Source organism: Ambystoma mexicanum, chromosome 9, assembly GCF_040938575.1.
Source record: "Ambystoma mexicanum isolate Mex_15411 chromosome 9, UKY_AmexF1_1, whole genome shotgun sequence".
Taxonomy (NCBI): Eukaryota; Metazoa; Chordata; class Amphibia; order Caudata; family Ambystomatidae; genus Ambystoma; species Ambystoma mexicanum.
Window position 1 is genome coordinate 1,485,603,379 of NC_090931.1, and position 24,044 is coordinate 1,485,627,422.

General features: G+C 42.5%; 1 protein-coding gene and 3 long non-coding RNA genes across 8 annotated transcripts in view; 2 read left to right on the forward strand and 2 right to left on the reverse strand.

The window, feature by feature from the left end:
• Positions 1-24,044, reverse strand: part of STK11IP (serine/threonine kinase 11 interacting protein) — a 771,273-nt gene that overhangs the window by 159,244 nt on the left and 587,985 nt on the right. The window lies entirely within an intron of this gene.
• LOC138489256 (uncharacterized) lies at positions 4,395-4,848 on the forward strand. Its single transcript, XR_011274763.1, has 3 exons — positions 4,395-4,439; positions 4,527-4,640; positions 4,761-4,848. It is a non-coding gene; the product is annotated as an uncharacterized lncRNA (long non-coding RNA).
• LOC138489255 (uncharacterized) lies at positions 9,123-9,600 on the reverse strand. The gene is made up of 3 exons (XR_011274762.1): positions 9,532-9,600; positions 9,331-9,444; positions 9,123-9,210 (listed from the first exon to the last, which is right to left on the reverse strand). It is a non-coding gene; the product is annotated as an uncharacterized lncRNA (long non-coding RNA).
• Positions 15,390-15,843, forward strand: LOC138489257 (uncharacterized). Its single transcript, XR_011274764.1, has 3 exons — positions 15,390-15,434; positions 15,522-15,635; positions 15,756-15,843. It is a non-coding gene; the product is annotated as an uncharacterized lncRNA (long non-coding RNA).

The following is a 24,044-nucleotide window of genomic DNA, read 5'->3' on the forward strand; positions in this document are numbered from 1 at the left end:
GCGCACTCCTGAATAGGGCCCTACCCCCACAATCCCTTTGTTTTATGACTTGCCCTGCGGTCTGCTGCACTGCTCTGTACACAGTTACAATAACGTATTTTCATAATGACAGACTACCTTAAGAATAGAGAAGAGGACAGTGCTGCCCTCTTTGCACCCAGGGGTTCTGATACTAACCCCTTTAAATCCAGACCTAATATATCTGAAACTCTTATACAAAAATTCATCAAACTTGAAAGGTTATGTAAAAAAGAAATCAACAAGTTTTGGGAACAGGTATCGCTCAAAAACTATATTCAAAAAAATATTATACCAAGAGGTTTGAGAATATTAATCTTTCCAGACTTCGTACACAAAGATGACCAGGACCTGGCAGCTGATTGGGAATCAAATGTCACAGTCAGCTCAGAGAACATGATGAAAATTTTAGTTAAACACGCCGAACGTGAACATGTTCGAGTAGTCAAAGAGATAGAAAAACTCAAAACTGAAATCAAAGATATGAATAACCCGGCGAGTTCGAAAGAAAAAAACTTCGCTAAAATGAATGAGATCCTGGTTGAATACCAGGACGAGATCAAGTTGCGCAAATTTAGAAAATTCTATAGAGATGAAAAAGACTATCTGAATGATAGAGTCTACACCTATCAACCTAAATATGATGGGGACTTATCACAAATAGCCACACCAACGGCGTCTCCCGTCACATCGGATACAGATTCAGAAACTGACACTACTACCAATCCAAACCAAGAGGGAGAACAGGCGAACGCCGAAGGGTCTCGCCATTATCGACGAGGCTTCCTAGCTGAGATCAAAAGGTATAAGAAAGGCAATCAATCAACATACAACTTACAAAATAAACAAGTTCGCTTTCAGCAAAATGTCCCTTTAGGACGCAAAAATCTTCCTACTCCAACAACCTCAGAGGAGGAAGAGGAGCAAGGAGGAGAGGAAGGGAGAGATACAAACAAAAGACTCACCAGATCCAGTTCCAGGAAACCGATACCCAAGTCTATACTAAAAGCCTAGTTGTCAATTTATCTGACAAACACCTCTCACCTCAACAGCTTTCTGTCCTTAACCATGGGCTTTCCTTTGCTCCAGCTGCCACATCCGATATGACTGAACTTCAAATTGACCTGTATAAATTTTCGAGAAAACTCAAACTCAAAAAATTCTTTCATAACAAGGATGTAACGTTTAGACCGTTGGCACAACTCCCTCCTACTAGCTCACAAAGTATACAAGAAATCGAAAATATTCATCTGCTCCATAACCTTATGGGGCAAGACTCTAAAAGTTTGTGTGAAATTCAGGCAGAACTTGGCATCCATCAACGAAATATGGACATCACGGAACACAAAAACAGATCCAAATTTTTGCCACCTATCACGGGAGACAACGTTATTGATACATTTTATAAGACAATCACCAAAGAAATTCATAAACACATTGATGGTCTCCAACAAAATTGCAGCAGTAAAAAACAGAATTTAACTAAATTGGAACGAAAAGCACTACAAGATATCTGTGAAGACAGTACCATCATTATTAAGGAAGCAGATAAAGGTGGCAATATTGTCATCCTTAATAAATCAGATTATATCAAAATGGCAATGGAACACCTTGGAACACCAGGATGCTATAAGACACTTACGTCCAACCCTACCACTCAAACTCTAAAAGAATTACAAACCCTACTTCAATTTTGGTACAACCAAGGTCTACTATCAGATGAGGAAAAAATGTTTTTGTTGACTGCTAAACCACTTATGCCAACAATCTACTTTTTACCGAAGGTTTACAAACCCTTTCTGACTCTCCCACAGGTTAGACCAATTATGAGTGGTCAAGGAGGTGTCACGGAACCACTTGCAGACTATATAGACAGCAGTATCAAACATTTGGTACCTGAGATTCCAGCATACCTTAAGGACACAACGCACACGTTGCAAATATTACAAGGGATCACCTGGAAACCTTCTTATTATTTAGTGACTTTGGATGTGGCATCTCTATATACTTCTATCCAACATAAACTGGCCTTGGATACGATTAACTTTACCTTTAGAACTTTTTCTGCGTCTCATTACACACATGTTCAGATGATTAAAAACTTCCTAGAATTTACTCTCTCACACAACCAGTTTCTCTTCAATGGCAATTACTACTCACAAAGTAGGGGGATTGCAATGGGGGCTAAGTATGCGCCCTCTTTGGCCAATTTATTTATGGCCTACTTTGAGGAAAGTTATATCTTTCAGAATAATCCCTACAAACATCATATTATCAGTTGGAAAAGGTACATTGATGATGTACTGGCCATTTGGGATGGCAGTAGAGAAGTTTTTGAAGCATTCATGCTTTATCTTAATGATAATACCTTTGACATTAAGTTCACAGGCCACATTGACCCGTTTGAAATCACGTTTCTAGATTTGAAAATCCAAATTGTCTCTGATACCATTGAAACCTGCACGTTTAGGAAAGCTACAGCAGTTAACTCCATTTTACACGCCAGCAGTAACCATAAACATAGTGTTATTCGCAATATCCCTAAAGGTGAAATACTCAGAGCTAAGAGAAACTGCAGCCAAGATGAAACATTTCTAATAGAATGTAAGTCTATAGGATACAGATTTCGGGAAAGAGGGTATCCAATATCACTAATCAGGAATACAACCAATGCAGCTATGCAAGTATCCAGATCGCAGTTATTGACCGAGAAGCCAAAATCAACTCGAGAACAATATCCGACACATGTCAACTTCATCACCAAATTTTCTAGTGATTACACATTTATTCAGTATATACTACAAAAGCATTGGCACATCTTGCATTTAGACTCTGATTTGACACCATATATCACGGGTCGTCCGAATATCATTTTCACCAAAGCTACCACTTTGCGAAATATCTTGAGTCCCTCTTTCCTCAAACCTGATCCTATTGGACAGGATAGCTGGCTCTCTACCAAGTCCAAACCAATAGGCTTCTATAAATGCGGCTCTTGCAATTTTTGTCATCATGCCCTAGCACCAACCCAAACTTTTAGTTGTCATAATGGCCTCCAAACCAAAATATCTGACTTTATCAATTGTAGAACGAAATATGTTGTTTATGCTATTATATGTGTTTGCAAGAAAGTGTATATTGGGAGTACGATTAGAGAAGTACGCTTCAGGATCCGGGAACACCTCAATCATTTTAGTAGTCAGGACACGAGACTTCCCCTGGCCTCCCACTGGCAGAAACATCATCAACTGGACAATACTAAAGACATCAAATTTATTGGATTACAACACATCAAACAACATCAGAGAGGTGGCAACAGAGAACTGACCCTACGGCAGCAGGAAGCAAGAATGATCTGCAAATTACGCTGCTTATCGCTTGGTCTGAACCAAGATTCCGAACTTAATGTGTTTTTATAAATCAGGAGTCGGTCTGGTGGCACAGCAATCTAACGTTGTGGCTTCCTTCAGATTACTGGTATGACTTGCAATGCATGTAGATTTCTATAAATGTTGAAAACTTTCAGACTTAGAGGTTTCCCACTTCTGTGCTCCGACTGGGTAACTCTTGAGAATCCAAACGCACTGCCTAACAAGAACACACTTGATCATATATTTTTTTGACTTTGTCACCCATGACATGTCCTTATACACACCTTTTATACATATTTCTTATATCAACACTACTAAAAGTACCTTGCCTATTCCAATTAATACTACAAGACACAAGTGTGATGGCACCCTTACACGCAACCCATTTACTGGTTCCCCAGCCCAAGTTACATACTATAATAGATTTATCTGTTGTATTTTTACCCGCAACAGCTAATCTTCACTTTTTATACCAATACTTTCAGTTCCCAAAAATATATTCTCTTCTCAGCGGATAACTGAATATCCAACATCCTCAAATTAAACCCCAGCGCTCGGTGCCTGTTGGCAATAATTTTCCTTTATATCATAAATGTGGCAACAACTCTCTTTGCGTTTAAGCCAACATTGGCTTTCAATATCCTTGCACTTTTTTAGTACTTATTGCTTATTAGGTGCAACAGTCTGTGCAACACGCACCTTTTTGTTAAAAACCAATTTGAAGCCGGTTTGGAATATGTATTAACTCTCTAACATGTCATATTTTGTTTAATACTTGCATATTAAACAATCACGGATTTTCACTAGCAGGCACACATGTTAGCTCTATTGTCCCACCAGATGCACCATTCACAACTTTGAATTAGCATTGCACGGAATGACCAGCTTTTTTCTGCCTTCCGGCTTGGTTCGTCAGTCTTAGCAACCAGGTCAGGTGACTATGTCACCTGACTGACCCTGCAGAGGTTACTATAGTAACCCCTCGTAACTGCGATTGCCTTCAGTACTTGAGAAACTGCCTGCCACTGAGCACGTCTAATTCACAAGCCGGTAAGCATTTATTATCGCATTTAGCAACTTACACGGCTCGCATTTAAACCCATCTCACATAAACACGGTGTTATATTCATTTTACAGATTACGGCCAGATATCCGGAATCAGCACACCCAACACGAACCTGTTTACTGCATTATTGCCACACCAATGGCATTTCTGCCGAGCAATATATCACGACCTGTTTAGAAGTAAAGGTAATAACTTTTTGCCTTTCATTTATTGCACATGATACTAACAATCGGTGATTATATCATCTACCCAAGCAAGCCTTTCTGAATAGACTAAATACGCTCCACTTGCTTTATATTTCACAGTACACTGAACTGACCAGTAACATGCTTTTGGAACCGTCCGTTGCTCCATTTTTTCTACAGTTTGACAGAGAACAATTACAATAAGGTATGCTTTATTTTTCATAGCCTACATACTCACCGTCAGTCATGTTATGCACGCAGTAATTTAAACAGTATATTTTTCTTTTTTCTTCTTTTCTCTCCCATTTCCAATTGCTCCTTGCTTTGACACCCCCCCCCCCCCCCCCCCCTGGCAGGTTTCTAAATTGAACACAGTTCAGGATTTAGCATCAGCACTATAGCCCAATGCACTATATGTATCTATATGCCCTGATGACGACCTCATAGGTTGAAACACGTGTTGGCATTTTTTCGCATTTCCTGACGGCATTTTCTGCATTTCTTGACATCTGAGGCATTTTCTGCATTTTTTGGCATTTTTTGGCATTTGTTTGGCATTTTCTGTACTTTTGGCATTATATGAATGTACTTTGTTTTGGACATTGCCCGGAACTTATCTGTTTGTAGTATTAAGCTTCTTACATGAAATGTGTACCCATGTGTACCAAGAATGTATCATTTGTTTTTGGGGCACTTTAAATCAAAATGTCCTAGTATTGACTTGAGGAATTAAAGCTGGGCTCTTTGATTCACTAATCAATTGCACCATAAATCAGTTGTGTCTTTTTGTGAACACTCCTCATCCACTCTGTTCAAACTTATCACACCCAGTGAGCATACAACAGGTAACAAGCGCAGCCTGTGCAGATGGTTACCCCTTACAATTTGTTTTAGTCCAGGTGATAGTGGGAGATCACCTTACCATCCACACGACAGCAGCTTTACCAATATCTGATCTGATCATCCATTTAGACTTCCAGGTGTGCGCACTCCTGAATAGGGCCCTACCCCCACAATCCCTTTGTTTTATACTAACCAGTACCTTAATTACCCTGCTCTATGGCTGGAACACTTTGCTAGGAAACCCACACCGAATCAACCTTGCTCCCTCCCGCTCAGAAACAAGAGACTAGGCTCATGATTCCGTCTATTACACACACATAGCAACAACTCCAAATACACTATACCCAAACCACCTTGCCCACCTTCTCCTAGCATTAATCCTAAAACCACTACCCCAGCAGCCAAATCTCAGCAGATCAAGGGCGCCATTATCAACGCCAGATCTCTTCCAGCCCACGTACTAGACATTGCAGACCTTATCACGTCCCAAGAACTTGACTTTATTGCAATATCCGAAACATGGCTACATGCCGCATCGGGACCTTCACTGTCCCTGGCCTTACCACCAGATTACGGCATCACTCGATGTGATCGCAATACTGCCCAAATTAGAGGGGGCGGAGTTGCCTTCATTCAGAAAAACTCTTGGCCCAAGAGTGGCTACCAATTCCAAACTTGAGTCGGCTGAGCTACTCTCAGTCAAATTACCACTACCCCCCAACCAAACTGCCACCCTCCAACTTATCTACAGACCGCCTGGTCCTGCACCTTTCCTTTCTTGGCGAAATGTCCACCTTACTTCGACAAAACTAAAACCAACTTGCAAATCATCATCCTAGGTGACCTTAATCTGGGACTCGGTGACCCTAAAGACTCTACTGCCTCTGACTTAGTATATTCTCCAACTGACTTCGGCTTCACCATGCACATTCAAGAGGCTACCCATACCAAAGGGAGGACCCTTGACTGGTTAGCCAGCACCAACTGCAATATTAATGTTCTCTCCAATACCCCTTGCTTATGGTCTGACCATCACATCATTACCTTTAATATTGAAGCAGCACTGCGCTCTCCACCTTTGATAGCTCCAGCCCTCCCCACTAGAAATAAAAGGGACATAACTAAAGAGAAAGTTCTCCCACTCTACTCCCATCTCTCACTGCAGTCACTTACTCCTGCACCAACCCCACAACCTTAGCAGACACCTGCAATCGCACCGTGCTCACAGCCATAAACTCAATTGCCCCTATCAAACTTAGGGAGTCTAAACCACGTGCACATCTCAACTCCTGGTTTACACCTCAGTTAGGAGTGCACCGCAAAGCTAAATACTCCGTTGAAAAACGCTGGAAAAGACACCCTTCTGATGAGCATAAGGATGGCTTCATCCTTGCCTCCCTCACTTACAAAGATGCTATTATCACTGCAAAAAAGCTGTCTCTCAATAACCGTATCATGCAAGCAGACTCGAACATGAAAGAACTTTTTAAGATCTTAAAAGAAATTGAATCTCCAGCCACCGCCCCCGACACCTGCACCAAAGATAGTAAATGGTGCGCCAACATTCAGTCCGCTCTACTGAATAAAATCTCCACTCTACAATCCAAAATCAAAGACAAACAAGACAGCCTGAAACAGGACAATCGTCCACTAACCCCGTTAAGGGTCGCTCCTCTAGCTTCTCTTAATATTAAACCTTTTGCCTTCTCTCCACACACCATTGCTGAGGTAGAAGACATTATAAAGAGAATCAAACCATCTAACTGTCAAGGCGATCCTTGTCCTGCTCCTATCATTAAGGATTCTGCCCACGACCTGGCCCCATTCATCACGGCCTTCATTAACTCATCTTTTAAAACAGGTACTGTCCCTGACAACCTCAAGGACGCATGGGTGATCCCACTGCTTAAAAAACCATTGTTAGACCCAAGCATACCCACCAATTTCAGACCCATAACCACTGTCCCGTTTTTGCTTAAGATCTTAGACTGTGCGGCATACTTGCAGATCCAAGACTACTTGGAATCCAATAACCTCCTGGGTCTGCGGCAATCAGGATTCCGTCCCAGACATGGGACCGAAACAGCCTTGATAGACCTGAAAACTCAAATTGAGGTCTTGAAAGACAATGGGAAACTAGCCCTGCTACTACTCCTAGACCTTCCTGCAGCCTTTGATCTGGTCAATCACCAAATGCTATGCTGACACCTTCAATCTGCTGCCCACTTCTCTGACTCAGCCACGGCATGGATCAAATCCTTTCTGAGTAACATATCTATGAGGGTTTTCTCACCCTCTGCAGCCGCTAACCCTGCTCCAATTCACTGCGGCGTCCCTAAAGGTTCCTGCGTGCTACCTACACTCTATAACGTCTTCACAAAACCTCTCTTTGATGTACTTGACTATCTGGGTGTCTCCTACACTAACTATGCTGACGACACCCAGATACTCATTCCCATCACTGGCGTTTACATGGCTGATACCAAGGCCTTGAACAACGTCTATCTGGTCATCCAGGCTTGGATGGCCCAACACAAATTATGTCTTAACGACGACAAGATGGAGCTCCTCATCTTGGTATCCTTGCAACGTCTCAACAAACTAGATCGTTCCTACCAGTCATTCATCATAGATGGAAATATCATTAAGGTCTCTAAAGACACAAAATCATTAGGTTTCTATCTTGACGCCACTCTGTCACTGTCACGACTAACAAATTCAGTTAGATCAGCCTCTGCTTACACCTGTAAACTTATTGCAGCTTGCAGACCTTTTCTGACTACTCCTAACAGCATCACCCTAGCCAGAACGCTCATCATGTCAAAAATGGACTATTGTAGTGCCCTCTACCTGGGGACTAGTCAAGGGAACTTGAATAAACTACAAATCACTGCTAAACATTCCCAGAAACCACCACATTTCTGAAGCCAGAACTAATCTACACTGGTTACCAGTCAAGCAGAGAATCTCACTGAAAACACTTGCCCTCACTCACAAATGCCTGGCGAACAAGGCCCCCACCTACCTCTGCAACCGACTCTCCCTCCACACTTCCACCCGACCTCAAAGAACCGCCCAGACCCACTGCCCATCGATCCCAAGGTTCAAACGTCAACAAGCTGGTGGCGTGAGCTTCACTGTCCTAGCATCTAAGCTATGGAACACTCTCCCTGCTACCGTCAGATCCGAGGACTCATTTAACTCCCTGTTATATGGTGATCCCAATGCAATGACCCCTGCCCGTTTTACGTGTCTGCCTTTATATCTTATCACTTCAACTACTGCTGTAAATACTTGTATGCAACTATGTATGTAAATAATTTCAAATCTCAGGTTTTGCGCCCCGATGCCCCTGGGCCAGATGGTGCGCGTTACAAATAAATAAAATACAAATAAAAATGACCAGGTGGGTTTCATTAGAGGCAGGCATGGATCAGAAAAACATCTGATAGACTTTGGACTTGATGGGCTCCATAAGTCGCACAGATAAGAACCCATCACTAGTTTTATTGGATGCAGAAAAGGCCTTTGATAGGGTTGAATGGGAGAGAAAAGAAGAAAAAAGAAAAATATACTGTTTAAATTACTGCGTGCATAACATGACTGACGGTGAGTATGTAGGCTATGAAAAATAAAGCATACCTTATTGTAATTGTTCTCTGTCAAACTGTAGAAAAAATGGAGCAACGGACGGTTCCAAAAGCATGTTACTGGTCAGTTCAGTGTACTGTGAAATATAAAGCAAGTGGAGCGTATTTAGTCTATTCAGAAAGGCTTGCTTGGGTAGATGATATAATCACCGATTGTTAGTATCATGTGCAATAAATGAAAGGCAAAAAGTTATTACCTTTACTTCTAAACAGGTCGTGATATATTGCTCGGCAGAAATGCCATTGGTGTGGCAATAATGCAGTAAACAGGTTCGTGTTGGGTGTGCTGATTCCGGATATCTGGCCGTAATCTGTAAAATGAATATAACACCGTGTTTATGTGAGATGGGTTTAAATGCGAGCCGTGTAAGTTGCTAAATGCGATAATAAATGCTTACCGGCTTGTGAATTAGACGTGCTCAGTGGCAGGCAGTTTCTCAAGTGCTGAAGGCAATCGCAGTTACGAGGGGTTACTATAGTAACCTCTGCAGGGTCAGTCAGGTGACATAGTCACCTGACCTGGTTGCTAAGACTGACGAACCAAGCCGGAAGGCAGAAAAAAGCTGGTCATTCCGTGCAATGCTAATTCAAAGTTGTGAATGGTGCATCTGGTGGGACAATTGAGCTAACATGTGTGCCTGCTAGTGAAAATCCGTGATTGTTTAATATGCAAGTATTAAACAAAATATGACATGTTAGAGAGTTAATACATATTCCAAACCGGCTTCAAATTGGTTTTTAACAAAAAGGTGCGTGTTGCACAGACTGTTGCACCTAATAAGCAATAAGTACTAAAAAAGTGCAAGGATATTGAAAGCCAATGTTGGCTTAAACGCAAAGAGAGTTGTTGCCACATTTATGATATAAAGGAAAATTATTGCCAACAGGCACCGAGCGCTGGGGTTTAATTTGAGGATGTTGGATATTCAGTTATCCGCTGAGAAGAGAATATATTTTTGGGAACTGAAAGTATTGGTATAAAAAGTGAAGATTAGCTGTTGCGGGTAAAAATACAACAGATAAATCTATTATAGTATGTGACTACAGTTTGACAGAGAACAATTACAATAAGGTATGCTTTATTTTTCATAGCCTACATACTCACCGTCAGTCATGTTATGCACGCAGTAATTTAAACAGTATATTTTTCTTTTTTCTTCTTTTCTCTCCCATTTCCAATTGCTCCTTGCTTTGACACCCTTCCCCCCCCCCCTGGCAGGTTTCTAAATTGAACACAGTTCAGGATTTAGCATCAGCACTAAAGCCCAATGCACTATATGTATCTATATGCCCTGATGACGACCTCATAGGTTGAAACACGTGTTGGCATTTTTTCGCATTTCCTGACGGCATTTTCTGCATTTCTTGACATCTGAGGCATTTTCTGCATTTTTTGGCATTTTTTGGCATTTGTTTGGCATTTTCTGTACTTTTGGCATTATATGAATGTACTTTGTTTTGGACACTGCCCGGCAGGACACTGCCCGGCACTTATCTGTTTGTAGTATTAAGCTTCTTACATGAAATGTGTACCCATGTGTACCAAGAATGTATCATTTGTTTTTGGGGCACTTTAAATCAAAATGTCCTAGTATTGACTTGAGGAATTAAAGCTGGGCTCTTTGATTCACTAATCAATTGCACCATAAATCAGTTGTGTCTTTTTGTGAACACTCCTCATCCACTCTGTTCAAACTTATCACACCAAGTGAGCATACAACAGGTAACAAGCGCAGCCTGTGCAGATGGTTACCCCTTACAATTTGTTTTAGTCCAGGTGATAGTGGGAGATCACCTTACCATCCACACGACAGCAGCTTTACCAATATCTGATCTGATCATCCATTTAGACTTCCAGGTGTGCGCACTCCTGAATAGGGCCCTACCCCCACAATCCCTTTGTTTTATGACTTGCCCTGCGGTCTGCTGCACTGCTCTGTACACAGTTACAATAACGTATTTTCATAATGACAGACTACCTTAAGAATAGAGAAGAGGACAGTGCTGCCCTCTTTGCACCCAGGGGTTCTGATACTAACCCCTTTAAATCCAGACCTAATATATCTGAAACTCTTATACAAAAATTCATCAAACTTGAAAGGTTATGTAAAAAAGAAATCAACAAGTTTTGGGAACAGGTATCGCTCAAAAACTATATTCAAAAAAATATTATACCAAGAGGTTTGAGAATATTAATCTTTCCAGACTTCGTACACAAAGATGACCAGGACCTGGCAGCTGATTGGGAATCAAATGTCACAGTCAGCTCAGAGAACATGATGAAAATTTTAGTTAAACACGCCGAACGTGAACATGTTCGAGTAGTCAAAGAGATAGAAAAACTCAAAACTGAAATCAAAGATATGAATAACCCGGCGAGTTCGAAAGAAAAAAACTTCGCTAAAATGAATGAGATCCTGGTTGAATACCAGGACGAGATCAAGTTGCGCAAATTTAGAAAATTCTATAGAGATGAAAAAGACTATCTGAATGATAGAGTCTACACCTATCAACCTAAATATGATGGGGACTTATCACAAATAGCCACACCAACGGCGTCTCCCGTCACATCGGATACAGATTCAGAAACTGACACTACTACCAATCCAAACCAAGAGGGAGAACAGGCGAACGCCGAAGGGTCTCGCCATTATCGACGAGGCTTCCTAGCTGAGATCAAAAGGTATAAGAAAGGCAATCAATCAACATACAACTTACAAAATAAACAAGTTCGCTTTCAGCAAAATGTCCCTTTAGGACGCAAAAATCTTCCTACTCCAACAACCTCAGAGGAGGAAGAGGAGCAAGGAGGAGAGGAAGGGAGAGATACAAACAAAAGACTCACCAGATCCAGTTCCAGGAAACCGATACCCAAGTCTATACTAAAAGCCTAGTTGTCAATTTATCTGACAAACACCTCTCACCTCAACAGCTTTCTGTCCTTAACCATGGGCTTTCCTTTGCTCCAGCTGCCACATCCGATATGACTGAACTTCAAATTGACCTGTATAAATTTTCGAGAAAACTCAAACTCAAAAAATTCTTTCATAACAAGGATGTAACGTTTAGACCGTTGGCACAACTCCCTCCTACTAGCTCACAAAGTATACAAGAAATCGAAAATATTCATCTGCTCCATAACCTTATGGGGCAAGACTCTAAAAGTTTGTGTGAAATTCAGGCAGAACTTGGCATCCATCAACGAAATATGGACATCACGGAACACAAAAACAGATCCAAATTTTTGCCACCTATCACGGGAGACAACGTTATTGATACATTTTATAAGACAATCACCAAAGAAATTCATAAACACATTGATGGTCTCCAACAAAATTGCAGCAGTAAAAAACAGAATTTAACTAAATTGGAACGAAAAGCACTACAAGATATCTGTGAAGACAGTACCATCATTATTAAGGAAGCAGATAAAGGTGGCAATATTGTCATCCTTAATAAATCAGATTATATCAAAATGGCAATGGAACACCTTGGAACACCAGGATGCTATAAGACACTTACGTCCAACCCTACCACTCAAACTCTAAAAGAATTACAAACCCTACTTCAATTTTGGTACAACCAAGGTCTACTATCAGATGAGGAAAAAATGTTTTTGTTGACTGCTAAACCACTTATGCCAACAATCTACTTTTTACCGAAGGTTTACAAACCCTTTCTGACTCTCCCACAGGTTAGACCAATTATGAGTGGTCAAGGAGGTGTCACGGAACCACTTGCAGACTATATAGACAGCAGTATCAAACATTTGGTACCTGAGATTCCAGCATACCTTAAGGACACAACGCACACGTTGCAAATATTACAAGGGATCACCTGGAAACCTTCTTATTATTTAGTGACTTTGGATGTGGCATCTCTATATACTTCTATCCAACATAAACTGGCCTTGGATACGATTAACTTTACCTTTAGAACTTTTTCTGCGTCTCATTACACACATGTTCAGATGATTAAAAACTTCCTAGAATTTACTCTCTCACACAACCAGTTTCTCTTCAATGGCAATTACTACTCACAAAGTAGGGGGATTGCAATGGGGGCTAAGTATGCGCCCTCTTTGGCCAATTTATTTATGGCCTACTTTGAGGAAAGTTATATCTTTCAGAATAATCCCTACAAACATCATATTATCAGTTGGAAAAGGTACATTGATGATGTACTGGCCATTTGGGATGGCAGTAGAGAAGTTTTTGAAGCATTCATGCTTTATCTTAATGATAATACCTTTGACATTAAGTTCACAGGCCACATTGACCCGTTTGAAATCACGTTTCTAGATTTGAAAATCCAAATTGTCTCTGATACCATTGAAACCTGCACGTTTAGGAAAGCTACAGCAGTTAACTCCATTTTACACGCCAGCAGTAACCATAAACATAGTGTTATTCGCAATATCCCTAAAGGTGAAATACTCAGAGCTAAGAGAAACTGCAGCCAAGATGAAACATTTCTAATAGAATGTAAGTCTATAGGATACAGATTTCGGGAAAGAGGGTATCCAATATCACTAATCAGGAATACAACCAATGCAGCTATGCAAGTATCCAGATCGCAGTTATTGACCGAGAAGCCAAAATCAACTCGAGAACAATATCCGACACATGTCAACTTCATCACCAAATTTTCTAGTGATTACACATTTATTCAGTATATACTACAAAAGCATTGGCACATCTTGCATTTAGACTCTGATTTGACACCATATATCACGGGTCGTCCGAATATCATTTTCACCAAAGCTACCACTTTGCGAAATATCTTGAGTCCCTCTTTCCTCAAACCTGATCCTATTGGACAGGATAGCTGGCTCTCTACCAAGTCCAAACCAATAGGCTTCTATAAATGCGGCTCTTGCAATTTTTGTCATCATGCCCTAGCACCAACCCAAACTTTTAGTTGTCATAATGGCCTCCAAACCAAAATATCTGACTTTATCAATTGTAGAACGAAATATGTTGTTTATGCTATTATATGTGTTTGCAAGAAAGTGTATATTGGGAGTACGATTAGAGAAGTACGCTTCAGGATCCGGGAACACCTCAATCATTTTAGTAGTCAGGACACGAGACTTCCCCTGGCCTCCCACTGGCAGAAACATCATCAACTGGACAATACTAAAGACATCAAATTTATTGGATTACAACACATCAAACAACATCAGAGAGGTGGCAACAGAGAACTGACCCTACGGCAGCAGGAAGCAAGAATGATCTGCAAATTACGCTGCTTATCGCTTGGTCTGAACCAAGATTCCGAACTTAATGTGTTTTTATAAATCAGGAGTCGGTCTGGTGGCACAGCAATCTAACGTTGTGGCTTCCTTCAGATTACTGGTATGACTTGCAATGCATGTAGATTTCTATAAATGTTGAAAACTTTCAGACTTAGAGGTTTCCCACTTCTGTGCTCCGACTGGGTAACTCTTGAGAATCCAAACGCACTGCCTAACAAGAACACACTTGATCATATATTTTTTTGACTTTGTCACCCATGACATGTCCTTATACACACCTTTTATACATATTTCTTATATCAACACTACTAAAAGTACCTTGCCTATTCCAATTAATACTACAAGACACAAGTGTGATGGCACCCTTACACGCAACCCATTTACTGGTTCCCCAGCCCAAGTTACATACTATAATAGATTTATCTGTTGTATTTTTACCCGCAACAGCTAATCTTCACTTTTTATACCAATACTTTCAGTTCCCAAAAATATATTCTCTTCTCAGCGGATAACTGAATATCCAACATCCTCAAATTAAACCCCAGCGCTCGGTGCCTGTTGGCAATAATTTTCCTTTATATCATAAATGTGGCAACAACTCTCTTTGCGTTTAAGCCAACATTGGCTTTCAATATCCTTGCACTTTTTTAGTACTTATTGCTTATTAGGTGCAACAGTCTGTGCAACACGCACCTTTTTGTTAAAAACCAATTTGAAGCCGGTTTGGAATATGTATTAACTCTCTAACATGTCATATTTTGTTTAATACTTGCATATTAAACAATCACGGATTTTCACTAGCAGGCACACATGTTAGCTCTATTGTCCCACCAGATGCACCATTCACAACTTTGAATTAGCATTGCACGGAATGACCAGCTTTTTTCTGCCTTCCGGCTTGGTTCGTCAGTCTTAGCAACCAGGTCAGGTGACTATGTCACCTGACTGACCCTGCAGAGGTTACTATAGTAACCCCTCGTAACTGCGATTGCCTTCAGTACTTGAGAAACTGCCTGCCACTGAGCACGTCTAATTCACAAGCCGGTAAGCATTTATTATCGCATTTAGCAACTTACACGGCTCGCATTTAAACCCATCTCACATAAACACGGTGTTATATTCATTTTACAGATTACGGCCAGATATCCGGAATCAGCACACCCAACACGAACCTGTTTACTGCATTATTGCCACACCAATGGCATTTCTGCCGAGCAATATATCACGACCTGTTTAGAAGTAAAGGTAATAACTTTTTGCCTTTCATTTATTGCACATGATACTAACAATCGGTGATTATATCATCTACCCAAGCAAGCCTTTCTGAATAGACTAAATACGCTCCACTTGCTTTATATTTCACAGTACACTGAACTGACCAGTAACATGCTTTTGGAACCGTCCGTTGCTCCATTTTTTCTACAGTTTGACAGAGAACAATTACAATAAGGTATGCTTTATTTTTCATAGCCTACATACTCACCGTCAGTCATGTTATGCACGCAGTAATTTAAACAGTATATTTTTCTTTTTTCTTCTTTTCTCTCCCATTTCCAATTGCTCCTTGCTTTGACACCCCCCCCCCCCCCCCCTGGCAGGTTTCTAAATTGAACACAGTTCAGGATTTAGCATCAGCACTATAGCCCAATGCACTATATGTATCTATATGCCCTGATGACGACCTCATAGGTTGAAACACGTGTTGGCATTTTTTCGCATTTCCTGACGGCATTTTCTGCATTTCTTGACATCTGAGGCATTTTCTGCATTTTTTGGCATTTTTTGGCATTTGTTTGGCATTTTCTGTACTTTTGGCATTATATGAATGTACTTTGTTTTGGACATTGCCCGGAACTTATCTGTTTGTAGTATTAAGCTTCTTACATGAAATGTGTACCCATGTGTACCAAGAATGTATCATTTGTTTTTGGGGCACTTTAAATCAAAATGTCCTAGTATTGACTTGAGGAATTAAAGCTGGGCTCTTTGATTCACTAATCAATTGCACCATAAATCAGTTGTGTCTTTTTGTGAACACTCCTCATCCACTCTGTTCAAACTTATCACACCCAGTGAGCATACAACAGGTAACAAGCGCAGCCTGTGCAGATGGTTACCCCTTACAATTTGTTTTAGTCCAGGTGATAGTGGGAGATCACCTTACCATCCACACGACAGCAGCTTTACCAATATCTGATCTGATCATCCATTTAGACTTCCAGGTGTGCGCACTCCTGAATAGGGCCCTACCCCCACAATCCCTTTGTTTTATACTAACCAGTACCTTAATTACCCTGCTCTATGGCTGGAACACTTTGCTAGGAAACCCACACCGAATCAACCTTGCTCCCTCCCGCTCAGAAACAAGAGACTAGGCTCATGATTCCGTCTATTACACACACATAGCAACAACTCCAAATACACTATACCCAAACCACCTTGCCCACCTTCTCCTAGCATTAATCCTAAAACCACTACCCCAGCAGCCAAATCTCAGCAGATCAAGGGCGCCATTATCAACGCCAGATCTCTTCCAGCCCACGTACTAGACATTGCAGACCTTATCACGTCCCAAGAACTTGACTTTATTGCAATATCCGAAACATGGCTACATGCCGCATCGGGACCTTCACTGTCCCTGGCCTTACCACCAGATTACGGCATCACTCGATGTGATCGCAATACTGCCCAAATTAGAGGGGGCGGAGTTGCCTTCATTCAGAAAAACTCTTGGCCCAAGAGTGGCTACCAATTCCAAACTTGAGTCGGCTGAGCTACTCTCAGTCAAATTACCACTACCCCCCAACCAAACTGCCACCCTCCAACTTATCTACAGACCGCCTGGTCCTGCACCTTTCCTTTCTTGGCGAAATGTCCACCTTACTTCGACAAAACTAAAACCAACTTGCAAATCATCATCTTAGGTGACCTTAATCTGGGACTCGGTGACCCTAAAGACTCTACTGCCTCTGACTTAGTATATTCTCCAACTGACTTCGGCTTCACCATGCACATTCAAGAGGCTACCCATACCAAAGGGAGGACCCTTGACTGGTTAGCCAGCACCAACTGCAATATTAATGTTCTCTCCAATACCCCTTGCTTATGGTCTGACCATCACATCATTACCTTTAATATTGAAGCAGCACTGCGCTCTCCACCTTTGATAGCTCCAGCCCTCCCCACTAGAAATAAAAGGGACATAACTAAAGAGAAAGTTCTCCCACTCTACTCCCATCTCTCACTGCAGTCACTTACTCCTGCACCAACCCCACAACCTTAGCAGACACCTGCAATCGCACCGTGCTCACAGCCATAAACTCAATTGCCCCTATCAAACTTAGGGAGTCTAAACCACGTGCACATCTCAACTCCTGGTTTACACCTCAGTTAGGAGTGCACCGCAAAGCTAAATACTCCGTTGAAAAACGCTGGAAAAGACACCCTTCTGATGAGCATAAGGATGGCTTCATCCTTGCCTCCCTCACTTACAAAGATGCTATTATCACTGCAAAAAAGCTGTCTCTCAATAACCGTATCATGCAAGCAGACTCGAACATGAAAGAACTTTTTAAGATCTTAAAAGAAATTGAATCTCCAGCCACCGCCCCCGACACCTGCACCAAAGATAGTAAATGGTGCGCCAACATTCAGTCCGCTCTACTGAATAAAATCTCCACTCTACAATCCAAAATCAAAGACAAACAAGACAGCCTGAAACAGGACAATCGTCCACTAACCCCGTTAAGGGTCGCTCCTCTAGCTTCTCTTAATATTAAACCTTTTGCCTTCTCTCCACACACCATTGCTGAGGTAGAAGACATTATAAAGAGAATCAAACCATCTAACTGTCAAGGCGATCCTTGTCCTGCTCCTATCATTAAGGATTCTGCCCACGACCTGGCCCCATTCATCACGGCCTTCATTAACTCATCTTTTAAAACAGGTACTGTCCCTGACAACCTCAAGGACGCATGGGTGATCCCACTGCTTAAAAAACCATTGTTAGACCCAAGCATACCCACCAATTTCAGACCCATAACCACTGTCCCGTTTTTGCTTAAGATCTTAGACTGTGCGGCATACTTGCAGATCCAAGACTACTTGGAATCCAATAACCTCCTGGGTCTGCGGCAATCAGGATTCCGTCCCAGACATGGGACCGAAACAGCCTTGATAGACCTGAAAACTCAAATTGAGGTCTTGAAAGACAATGGGAAACTAGCCCTGCTACTACTCCTAGACCTTCCTGCAGCCTTTGATCTGGTCAATCACCAAATGCTATGCTGACACCTTCAATCTGCTGCCCACTTCTCTGACTCAGCCACGGCATGGATCAAATCCTTTCTGAGTAACATATCTATGAGGGTTTTCTCACCCTCTGCAGCCGCTAACCCTGCTCCAATTCACTGCGGCGTCCCTAAAGGTTCCTGCGTGCTACCTACACTCTATAACGTCTTCACAAAACCTCTCTTTGATGTACTTGACTATCTGGGTGTCTCCTACACTAACTATGCTGACGACACCCAGATACTCATTCCCATCACTGGCGTTTACATGGCTGATACCAAGGCCTTGAACAACGTCTATCTGGTCATCCAGGCTTGGATGGCCCAACACAAATTATGTCTTAACGACGACAAGATGGAGCTCCTCATCTTGGTATCCTTGCAACGTCTCAACAAACTAGATCGTTCCTACCAGTCATTCATCATAGATGGAAATATCATTAAGGTCTCTAAAGACACAAAATCATTAGGTTTCTATCTTGACGCCACTCTGTCACTGTCACGACTAACAAATTCAGTTAGATCAGCCTCTGCTTACACCTGTAAACTTATTGCAGCTTGCAGACCTTTTCTGACTACTCCTAACAGCATCACCCTAGCCAGAACGCTCATCATGTCAAAAATGGACTATTGTAGTGCCCTCTACCTGGGGACTAGTCAAGGGAACTTGAATAAACTACAAATCACTGCTAAACATTCCCAGAAACCACCACATTTCTGAAGCCAGAACTAATCTACACTGGTTACCAGTCAAGCAGAGAATCTCACTGAAAACACTTGCCCTCACTCACAAATGCCTGGCGAACAAGGCCCCCACCTACCTCTGCAACCGACTCTCCCTCCACACTTCCACCCGACCTCAAAGAACCGCCCAGACCCACTGCCCATCGATCCCAAGGTTCAAACGTCAACAAGCTGGTGGCGTGAGCTTCACTGTCCTAGCATCTAAGCTATGGAACACTCTCCCTGCTACCGTCAGATCCGAGGACTCATTTAACTCCCTGTTATATGGTGATCCCAATGCAATGACCCCTGCCCGTTTTACGTGTCTGCCTTTATATCTTATCACTTCAACTACTGCTGTAAATACTTGTATGCAACTATGTATGTAAATAATTTCAAATCTCAGGTTTTGCGCCCTGATGCCCCTGGGCCAGATGGTGCGCGTTACAAATAAATAAAATACAAATAAAAATGACCAGGTGGGTTTCATTAGAGGCAGGCATGGATCAGAAAAACATCTGATAGACTTTGGACTTGATGGGCTCCATAAGTCGCACAGATAAGAACCCATCACTAGTTTTATTGGATGCAGAAAAGGCCTTTGATAGGGTTGAATGGCCCTTTAAGGCAGTCCTCTGGATTGCTTAACTCTCAATGTTACACAGGAGTTAGAGCCTTGTACAGAACCCAGAGAGCTCAGATGGCTGTGAATGTAATCTACTCGGAAATATTTTCCCTACAAAGGAGTACCAGAGAGGGCTGTCCCCTTTCTCCTCATATTTTTGTGTTGACGCTGGAACCACTAGCAGAATATATTTGTACGGAAGGGGCTATTAAGGGGTTTGTGAGACATCAAATGGAATATAGACTGGCCCTCTTCGCAGATGACATTTTGACATAGGTTACTTCCCCACACACTTCCCTTTCCAAGTTGACAAAGACGGTAGATAACTATGGGACCTATTCAGGGTTTGTTAGGGGGGTTTTGCTAAAGTCCTACTGGCAGTAAGACTTTAGTAAACTATCCCAGGGGTTTGTAGATTCCCAACTCATAGCATCAGTCTGTACTAGCTCAGGACCTTGGTAGACTGGCAGAGCAGTCAGGCCCATTTTAAGAGGAAGATGTCAGCTGTAGGTAAGTACTCTGAATCTTAGACAGGCACACCAAAGAAGCACTTACACTTCTAGTTACATAAAAAGTATATATTTATTATATTTACACCATAATCACTTAAAATACTTTAGACGTTTATACTAGAACACTTAGGAATACTTGATAATACACTTCAAAGGGCACTTTCACTTGTGTTTGTTCGCGGTTACATTTGTAGCAACGTTAGAAAGGGAAAAGACAATGTTATCGTATTATCGGTTATTGCGCACTCATGCGGTTTTCAACGGTTTAAACAGTAATGCATCAACTCTGCAAACAAATAGTAAAGTCACTGTTACGCTCACCTGGTATCCACGGGGACGGCCTTATGACCTGGTTGCCGGATTCACCCTGGACCCTTCCCGGTTTCTGTATGGTGCCTTCTATCGAGGTTGGGCCTGAAAACACAGGAGGACTGGACTTAGGAACAGATTTCGTTTCCTCCCACCTGCCCCCTGGACTCGATCTGATGGCCCACTCCTCACCTTGTTCTGATGTCTGGTGTGCTCGCCGTCCTGCCTTCTGTGCAGGGGCGCGTAGTTTTCTGCGGGTTTGAGCAACCGAGTTAACTTCACTGGTGACAACCCATTCACGTGTCTTTAAAGAGGTAAGCGTGGTTATAGCAGTCTTAAGATGTTCTTGCTTTCCTTTCTTGCGATTAAAGTCTTTTCCTTATTTATTCCCCCTTAGGTGCACGGAGGTTCGGTGGATGCGCAGCTTGGATCGGGCTCCTACCAGGATGATGGACGCAGGAGCGTATGACAGATGGTAGGTTAAGTGCGAAGTGCGGCGCGGTAATGTCTTCTTTTGCTAACCTGTATTCTTTATTCCTTTTCAGGTCGCAATGGTCTTGCCCAAATGCCCAGCCAGGTGAGGTTCTCGTGATTACTGCCGTAAATGCCGCGAGGAACCTTTTTTAACGTTGTCCTTTCTCTCTCCCTCCAGGTGTTTTGTTCCGGTGAGTGCGTGGTGTCCCGATGATGCTGCCGGCTGGATGGAAGACCGCAAGCAGCTAAAGACGGACAATAGACAGATGGAAAGATGCAAGTAAGCAGAGACTGCTAATGAGGTTCTTTTGTCTCCTCTGCAAGTCCGCTGTTCAAAGATCGCCGGTTTCTGGTCTCTGGACCCGATGAGCGTCTCCCTGCTGGCTGCAGAATAACGCAAAGCACGTTCTGTAACTTGGGTGTGGTTTATATAGCCCTCTAGTAAAGTAGTCCAGGTAAAGTAGTCCGGGCTACCACACCCAAAATACTGCACTGCACAGTTTGGTTCTAGGAACTAGGCTGTTTGGGTGCCTCCATGTTGGCTGCAGGCCTCCAATGAAAAAGTAGTCCCTTCAAGACAGTGTTCTACCCTAAACATGAGCCTAGTGCCAAAGGCACCAGGGCTGACTCCAGGAGAGTCCATGAGGATAGTGCAAGGCCCTTGGGGCCCCAAGTGAACCTTGAGCCTTAACCCTACCTGGCATGTGACCATGCCAGTGGGGTTTTGGGTCAAGGGTCGTGTCAGTCACTTAAAGGGAGGGAAATGGTTAGTTAGTGTAACATAAGCTTAGTGCAAGGTTCTAGAGATTATTTTTCACCTAGCAAGTCCTTTAAGTCCAAGAACGCAACCGTAGCTAAATGCAGTAAGGAGAGGGCTTGAAGTCTTGACAAGCAGCGAATTACAAAGAGTTCCTGTGGATTTCTTCCAGTTATGAATATTATTGAAGCAGCAAGCTAACAACTAAAAAGGTAGACCTTAAAACTGACTTGAGAAAGGGACACATGCAGTGGCTTGGGTCTCAGGTAAGAGGGGGTTGCCCTGGACACCTCTACTTGCTCTTGAACGCTCTGGAGCGACTTCTTGGAATCAGGTAAACAATACCCTTTTCCCCACAGTATCTTAGGTTAGAAGAAAATGTTTGTGCTGGATGCTCCGTGATGTTGCAGCTCTGGATCGATCTCCCGATTCCTTGGTCTGATGACTGAAGGCAGGATAACGGACGGGATCTCTTTGCAGCAGTCTCGAGAGAGGACCTGTAGCAGAACTTTCAGCAACTTCTGGGGTCACTGTGCGTGTTTGGCACCTTTTCTGCAGCACCAACAAAGGACACATATCGCCCAGTTAATCATCTTTGCTTACTGCAGTTGTATGCTCTGTTGAGGGGGTCTGGGCGAGTTGGATTGCATTTCTGCAGTGTTCTTACGGGTTCGACAAAGATTTGGATGGATTCGGATTCGGCCTTTCCACGACGATGCACTCGAAAGGGGAAGCAAGTCTCCTGGTATTGAGTTTTGCAAAGGGTCTGCAGGCGTCTCTGGTCATCTTCTTCGGTTACTTCCGTTTCCAGTGGTCAACTTGCTTTTCACTCCAGAAGCCTGACCTTTAATACGATTCCAGCACACACTCCTCTGCAATCTCTCTCAACATTTTACATTTTTACAATCAGGAAAGCCAAACCCCCGTGGGAGGTGGACCTATTCAGGAACACTGACAGACAAAGGACAAGAGGGTAGAAAACTCCTCCCCCACTTCCTGGTGGGGATACTGAAGGGTTCCTGCCAAAGTCAACACACACTGACCTTCCCCTCCCAGAAAGGTAGAAGAATAGATATATTGTTGTTTCACCTTGATTTTAGATCGCTCTTATTTGGGACTGTTTTGTAAGGATTTTAGCCTGGATTTTATCCCTTGATATTGCTTTGTAAAAAGTATGTTTTTATTAATTCTGTGGGGACTGTATAGTGGTCTGCTACGCCTATTGTTATCCGTTTGTGCTAAATTACTTGGAATTCCGGTGGGGATTTGAATCAGAGCTTGTTGCTCTTGACGCACACCGTCGTTGGTTGAACTACTGTTCCCAGTGATATTGTTGTCCTTTTGAACTACAAATTTGCATTGCAGGCACGAATGACCCAGTACGAATAGACAAGCTGGTCTGTGCCGCTTTATAAGGACTGACCCTCTCCTCTCATTCATAGATTGTTGTTTCACCTTGTATTGGATCACTCTTATTTGGGACCGTTTAAGGATTTTAGCCTGGATTTTATCCCTCGATATTGCTTTGTAAAAAGTATGTTTTTCTTAATTCTGTGGGCACTATATAGTGGGCTGCTACGTCTATTGCCTGTTCATGCTAAATTACTTGGAATTCCGGTGGCGATTTGAATCAGAGCTCGTTGCTCTGCACGTACACCGCCGCTGGTTGAACTACTGTTCCCAGTTATATTGTAGTCCTTTTGAACTACAAATTTACATAGTGGGCGCGAATGCGCCGGCGCGAATAGACATGCCGGTCTGAGCCGGTCCGTGCTGGGGATGTGTTTCTAGACCTGCTGCTTTTTGTTTTTCTCTCAGGTAGAATGGGAATTGCTGTTAGACGCTATTAATGCTGCCAGAAACAATCTAGCTAGACTCCAACTGCCTCACCATGCCGTTCCAAGGTAGGATGGATACAGCGGATGGCGGAAATTCATATGCAAATACGTATGCAGCAGCCACGCT